This window comes from Saccopteryx bilineata, chromosome 7 (assembly GCF_036850765.1).
Source record: "Saccopteryx bilineata isolate mSacBil1 chromosome 7, mSacBil1_pri_phased_curated, whole genome shotgun sequence".
Classification (NCBI taxonomy): domain Eukaryota; kingdom Metazoa; phylum Chordata; class Mammalia; order Chiroptera; family Emballonuridae; genus Saccopteryx; species Saccopteryx bilineata.
The window spans coordinates 112,130,767-112,138,266 of record NC_089496.1 but is presented as its reverse complement, the minus strand read 5'-3'; the positions used below and the strand labels follow the sequence as shown (position 1 = coordinate 112,138,266).

General features: G+C 48.3%; 1 protein-coding gene across 9 annotated transcripts in view; it reads left to right on the top strand.

Annotated features, from left to right (window-relative positions):
* EBF3 (EBF transcription factor 3) overlaps nt 1-7,500 on the top strand; it is a 121,791-nt gene that overhangs the window by 7,497 nt on the left and 106,794 nt on the right. The gene's annotated exons all lie outside the window — the stretch shown is intronic.

The window sequence follows — 7,500 nt, the reverse complement described above, 5'->3', positions numbered from 1 at the left end:
CCTGTTGTCATTGTGGCCCAGGGTTAGAATGAATTTAATCTGCTCTCAATTAGTTGCAAAATGTCTCCTAATTTTTTTCCAATTGTGGCTGTCGTTTTATGTCAAGTAGCAAATATGTAACTAACAAACCAAAGTTGTTATAATTGAAACTAATTACACATGCTGGTTACATTTTCCAACATTAATTTCCATAACTAGATGAGCTGTATGCATTCTTTACATTTGCTACTCTTCATCTTGCAATTTATCATGTTCCTTGGGCCACATTGCATCCTTTTAAGCTACTAATCATCAGCCCTAATAGCGTTAATGTGCATTTGGTGTTGCTTTAGTTTAAACAACAAAAACACCACTGCCCTCCTTCCAAACACTCACCCCCCCCCCCATTGCTGGGTTTCTGTGACCCGGAGGAGGAAGGATTTCTTTCTTCCCAACAATGGATAACAACAGCAAAAGGCCCAGGGTGTGATGGACTGCAGATTTTTGAAATTGGTACCCAAATGGAATAAATGTTAGACGTGTACATATGACACCAGTTTTGTGAAGCAGAGGTTTAGACTGTTTTTGAAGAGGGGTTGGATTTCAGCTGCTTTCAGTACAAAGTTATCTTTTGATCATGAACTTTGCTGTCCAGTGTCTGAAAAATTAAACCGGGAAAACTCCCTGAGTTAAGCCTAAAGAGGTCCGTGCCACCAGTGGAAAGCAATGCTAATGTTGAACTAGCTGGAATAGCTGTTTGCTTAGTGGGGAATGCTCGGTATCTGACAGAAGGAACGGCTCTCTTATTAGTAATCAAATAGGGTTGACCAGTTGTGGCCATCACTCAGGCAGGGAGAACAAGTCCAACACTTTATGGAACTCCAACTACAAAAAAATCAATATCATTATATCTGCCTTTACTGTGGCGGTTATGGAAATCTTCCAGCCTGGGATTGTTGTCTTGTACCTGAATTTATTTTGTTTTCGTGATTGGCTAGAAGTGTTTTGAGCGGCTCTTGGAATCTTGTCTGACTGTAAGATGCTTGAAAAAGCAGCGTGCGTTTGCTTGGAATACAGGATTGTGAAGTGTTTTTATCTTCTGAGTTTTCTTCAATTTGTGATATTGGTGCATTTAAAAAGATGACTTTTTTTTTTTTTCCTTTTTTAAATGGTGAACTATTCGGCATGGCACAATTATTAAGTAGCTGTGTGGATTCAACTAATGTTTTGGATGCTGTGTTTTCCCTTCAAAATCACTTTGGATTTGTGTAGCAGTCAATTGTTTATTGACTACTGATACCGGATAATCTTTAATACTCAGTTTTATCACATGATGGAAACTGGTCTCCCCTACGTAATCAGAAATACACTCGTTACATCTTGTCTGAGTGAATGCCCTCTTCTATTTGGTTAATTAAAATATGTGCTAAGATGACTGATACCTCTCTAACCTAAGAAGTGTGCGATCATTTGATATTCCAGAAGCATGAGAGGAGGGAAAGATGTAAAAACATTTGGTTAATGGGTTTACCAAGTTTATTTGAATAAGGAGAATTGCAGCTCCATTTACGCCGGGCATAAATTCTTTGGAGGTCTTAATTATTGATGGGAAATCTGCTCTGCTTCTAATTCAAAGATATGACAATTTTATAGGAATTCTAATCGCCTCCTATGTTAGGGATGTTAAGGTAAGTATAGTTTTATGTCACGACAAATAGGGTGCACATTTTTACCATGCTTAAGAGAGCTGTCACTTGTAATGACAAAGTGCGATTCACATTTTGTGGCTCGATGCAAATCCTTGTGTCATGACTGCGGTGTAGGCGCGATCTCCAGTGGAAGGCCTGTTTCTAGGGGAAAGATGAAGAACTGAGCGTGCGTTAAGTTGCGTTAATCAGAGGGGAAAACAGAAATGCCTGTAGGAGGGGGCGGTCTTCAGAGGGATGCCGTCTCTCGGCAACTGCAATGTGTTTCAGTTTCGTCATCATCGTTTCTGCGGGGTAATGTGTGTTGCCTCCTAAAAATGAGTTGCTTATGTTGAGTTTCGGGCCCGTGTTCCCTCTTGGGTACCGCGGAATAAAATACCCACCAGACTGGTGAGTCCGTCGACCGGTCCCCATCAGCACTGTCGTGACTTGGTTAGTTGGCTTAAAAAAGAATTATATCCAGCGTGCTCCATCGGCTCCTTGTGGCCTTTGGGTACATTTAGCAGTTTCTGACCAGATAAGGCATATTTGTCCTGGGGATATAAACCAATAATTCCAACCTGAATTGAGATCAATGGGCCCACATTTGTTCTAGCCTTGCGCTGAGGCTTTTCCGGCGGGCCGAGCCTGCTTGTCTGTGTTATGAGAACAGAGAAGTCGGCTACCCGCTCTGGCAGGCAAATCACATTCTATGGACTCGGACGCCTTAAATCAATTAATTACGCGATTTACTTCAGTTATCTTTCCGAAGCATTAAATACTCCTGAACAGCATGGAAGACCCTCTGAGTTAAAAAAAAATGAAGAGGGGGAGAGGGAGGCTATTGCACATGACAAAAACCCTTCTGTTGTGAAGGTTTCACTGACCTTAACTGTTTCCTTCCTTGTGAAACAACGCTGGAGAACCCTTTCATAGCTTCACAAACATAGTAATGCAACAGTGTATTTAAAAGAAATAGCACAACTTACAGGCGGGAGGTGGGGGTAGAGAAGAAACATTGCATTGTACAGGAAAAGCATGATCACTAAAGAGCTACTGTGGTGGAAAGGTATGTGGACTATAGTGACCTGCAGAGAGCCAGAGCAAGGGGGGGCATGGCCGTGTGTGTGTGTATGTGTGGTGTGTGTGTACACACCACACATACACATACATGCACAGGTATGTATATAGATGTATGTGGTTGGGGTGCACACACACAAAAACACGTAATGTTTTATGGTATTGCTGAAAAGGATGAGGTATCATTTTCCTCGTGGAATAATGTTTTCTGGGAAAACACAAAAGCAGATGGTCTTCATTAGGAACACCCATTGTCCACATAGCCCAACTATGAACAGATAAATCTCTCCTGTTTCACCCGTACATTCCAAAGGCTGTAAATGATTACAGGATGTCGGCGTAGCTGCTAAACCCACACCCCACTTTGGCTGTTGTCCTCTGTGCCATCCCATTCTAGGGTGGCGCCTGAGGCCCTGTGGACATGCCCAGGGGAGGAGCATGCTCTTACCTCTGTCCCTGCCTAGCCAGCCAAGTGGACTGGAGCTCAGGGCCCAACTGTTGCGACGGGGGCAGGTGGACGATGGGGCGACAGGAGCCCGGTCCTGGGACATTGGAAAGGGGGGCCGGGTCGCCCCCTGGCCCCCTCCCCCCTGCAGCAAGCAGTGCAGTCCGCCCGGAGGGAGCATGCTCAGTGGGGTGGTTCCAGATGGCACGGTCTCAGGCGTCCCACGCGCTGGCATCTCTGCGGCAGTAGGGCCCCCTCCCCAGCAGATCTGGCTTTGGTCTGTGGAGTTCGGGAGACTTATCATTCCAAGTCTGTCCTACTTTGCTGTCTGGAAGCCAGACATCTGTTTATTCCATTTTCTTTCATACAGAGTTTGGAAGAGCTCTAGTTGGGGTGTGTGTATGTGTGTGGGGAGGGGGGGGGAAGCAAAGTTTTGTCATATTTAACAGCTGTTACAAAATTTCAGCCCTGTGGGCTCCAAAAATACTTTTCAGCTGACCTCAGATTTTTATACATAACTGACACGGGGTTGCAGAAAAATATTATTTACTTAACCTTTCATTGTCTGTGATTTCACATTGTCCTTCGGCACAGGCTCGATCCCCAACCATTTTAGCTTCGCACTCCCTGTCAACCCCCCCCCCCCCCCCACAAAGCCTCTCTCTGATTCATTTAAGAGTTTGAAGTTTACACCTTTAAAGTGATTGCAGAACGCAGCCCAAGGACCGATTGCAGATTTTCTTTTCTTTCTTTCTTTCCCTTTTTTTTTTTTTTTAGTCAACAGTGTTTCCTTTCACTTCCTGTCACAAAGGTCAAAGAGAGCGACCTTTGCTGGCAGCCCTCCCCGCTGAATTATTCATGGCATTGACTTTTTGTCAGCGAGCACACAGTTGTGCTCTGGGACGTTTTATTCATTTACCTCATTTAAAGTGCCTTTCTGCACCTGTTCAAGTATTAATATCATGTAATTTGGGCCTAATGCCGATTTTGCTGAACACTCATTATATTTTTTATTAGCTATATTTCCAAACGATTATGGATGATGATTACCGAGCCTTACAAACAGCACTGGGTTATTCCCTAGCTCTTTTCATCTTCTTGTCAGGTTGTTTTCAGAAGCCGGGAGGATAAACATTTGACCAGTCCCAATGTTTTCATTCCACTCCATCTCCAAGCAGAGAACTTAAAGCTTCCTCCCTCATGGCTTTTGCACGGGGGGTGGGAGGGGGTGTGTGATTAAATCCAACTCTGAGGGAGCTGTATAAATGCCAACATTTATAAGGTCAACGCTTTTGTTAAAAATGCTATGTAAATGAGGATCTGCGAAAGGGGACATTAAATAAAATTAAATTCATTGTCTTCTTTAATGTCATTTACATTTTGGCTAAGCCCTGGGCCTGTCAAGGAGGATTTTAAAAATAATTTTAATTACACACCATTTAGGGGATCCAAGGTTTTTTCTGTTCGGCACCATTTGGGTGACCCGCAAGACGGAGGCTGTTTATTAACTTCTTAAGCGACGACCTGTCATTTCATCTGTGTCGCGCCGGGAGAACAGCCTGGTTTGGTGTTCGCTTTTCCTTCCTGGCTTCCTGGAAGAGGCGAAGACAAGGATCGGCCGGTGAGGCCTGGGTGTCCCGAAGCCCTCCTCTCCCGTAGGGCGCCAGCCCTGCGTCTGAGACGCGCTCTGGTGCAGGGTCTGTGTGTGAATACACTGGGACTTCAGCGAAGGGCAGAGACTGGCTGGAGATTGGGCAGTCGGAAAGCACACTTCGGATGAATGGACGTGGCTACGAAGAATCTGATTTTGCCTGGCACCGGCCCTGCTGGCGCAGCGCTCAGGTGTGAATGGCTGTTTTATTCCCTGGCACGCTGGTGCCGGTGCCGAGAGGCAAAAAGTTCACCACTCTCATTCATCCTCTAAACCGTTTTTTTTTTCCTCCATAAATTTCTGAGAATAAACAGAAAAGGAGGAGCTGCATTATTAGTCACAATGTCCGGCTTTCATTGACATGGGAGAGACACCAGCATCAGGTCCCACCCTGGAGGTCTTCTCCTGGCAGCCGCAGGCCGGGGGGTGGGGTGGGCACGGCTGGAGTCTATGTCCCTGTGCTGCGCCTGCGCGCTGACCGCCCGTGTGCCACAGCGAGGGCCAGGGGTGGAGAAGCCACCACGGCCACCGCCAGGCCCAGAGCCTGCATCTCTGATCCAGGCCAGGGAGGCCTGCAGAGATTTATGGCTGCCTGGCCCGGGGAAGGGTTCTAGGGCCAGGCCAGGGCAAAGCTGGGTTTTAAAACGGAGCTGCACGCCTGTAATGACTTCCGCCACGCTATGCAGCACGCGGAGTCCTGTCCGTGTGTGTGCGCGAGGGGGAAGCCTCCTTGGGGGGCTGCTGTGCAGGGAGCCCCCCGCAGCTCCCCACTGGGTATGGACGTGCAGGGCAGGGGAGGGCTGCCTGCTGCCCCAGGCTGTCAGAAGCTATAGTCCAGGAGGGATGTTGACGCAAGCCATCCCGTGCCTCTGCGGCGGCCTTATCAGGTGAAAAGCAAAGATATTGCCAGGGCCTGTAATTGTGTTAGGACGGCTGGGATGAATTGGATTACCTTATGGAAAGCCGCCCAAACTCGGGGTTCTGGTACGCATGCTTACAGGAAGCGAATAATTACTCTCTGTGCACCAGAAGATAATTGGGGCTGGCCAGGGCGTTCTCTGCTGCTGCCGCCGCCGCCGCCGATGAAGGAGGGAAGCAGGCCGGGCGGAGCAGTTAGGACCCCAAACCTGGAGACGACAGGTCCTCGCCGCCACGCAGCAAAGGTGGCTGGCCCTGATGCTGGGAGTCATTTTTTGGTGACTTTTCAAAGATGATGAATAATTTATCAGCATTCAAACTCACAGTGGCAACAGGAGGCACATTGGGGGGGGGGTGTGGGGGGGAGATAAAAATTCCAGGCTCTTAATGATGGAGATTGTCGTTGCAGACAGGAAGTGATTGACAAGTAGGGGTACAGGAAGTGAAAACTCGCAGTGCTTAACCTGTACTTGGCAAAGCTTCCAGACCTTACACTGGAAGAAAATGGAAACCATTCACTCCCCCCCACTGGCCAGAACACAAGCTCCTCTGTTTGTTTATCTTCGCAGCAAATCTCCCCAAAATGTTTGTGGTCAAAACTCTACATAATGAGACATTATGCCGGTATTATTAATGCTTTAAAATAAAAATATGGCTATAATTTAGAAAAATAAGCAGAGGAATTTTGTGTGTTGAGGGTTTTTTTTTTTTGGTGGTGGTATTTTGTAAGCTTCGTAGACTTTTGGGGGAAGCCGCGTTCATTAAATTGTGGAGAAAACTTTTTGCAGAACTCTTCAGGAAAACGGGCACATCTGTCAGCCTCAGAAATGCTGTAAACTGGCAAACAGTGTGATGGAGGAGACCACGGGGCAGGGTGGGGTGGGGGTTGGTCAGAGAGACGTTCTCATCTCCGTGTTTTGGGATCTCTGGGTTCCCCTTCCTTTGACAAACAAAACGAATGAGGAGTATCCCTCTGCAGTTCCTCCACCCCAACAGTTGCTCAGCTAGAAAATGCCCCTGGTGCCGGCGGGCCCGCCCCCCGTGCTGGCATCATCTGCAAACAGCAGAGAAGGGGGCCATGCCTTTCCCGGTCGCCCGCGAGGAAATGAGTTTAACATGTGCCGAGAGCAGGGGCTCCAGCCCGAGCTGCCGTGGGATGCAGAGCCCGGCCCCACAGCGGAAGGAGTCGGCTCCAGCGTGTCTCTGCTGGGTGTGCAGGGAGTGTACATCTGGGGAGGAGGCTCCAGCCGAGCCCCCGCCCCCACACCCCCTCCTCCCTCAGCCCTTACCCCTCCTCCCTGGTGCATCTGGGGAGGAGGCTCCAGCCTGTCCCCCTACCCCTTCCCTCAGCAGAAAGCAGTTGGAGACAGGGTGCCCTGTTAGACAAGCAGACAGAACTTGGGCAGTGTTTAAGGCCCTTGCACACTTGCTCTTGTAATGACAAATTTCCACGGGGTGGGGGTGGGGGGAGGGAGACCAGCGTGGACCACAGAGGTTTGCCAGCAGATAAAGGCTTCAACAAGGGTTCCATACAAACACAGCCCCCCCACACCCCTTTATTCCTCCCCACTCCCCGCTGCAAGTTTTCATTGAAAGGGAAAACTTTTGGCAAAATGGCTAGTGTGGATGTTATGGAGTCCCTGGCTGGAGCCTGTGTCTGGTCTGGGGCCTCGGGAGGGTGTCCCGTGCTGCACAGGCTCCAGCCACGGCAGGCAGTGTGCCTTCTCTCGCTGTGCTCATGG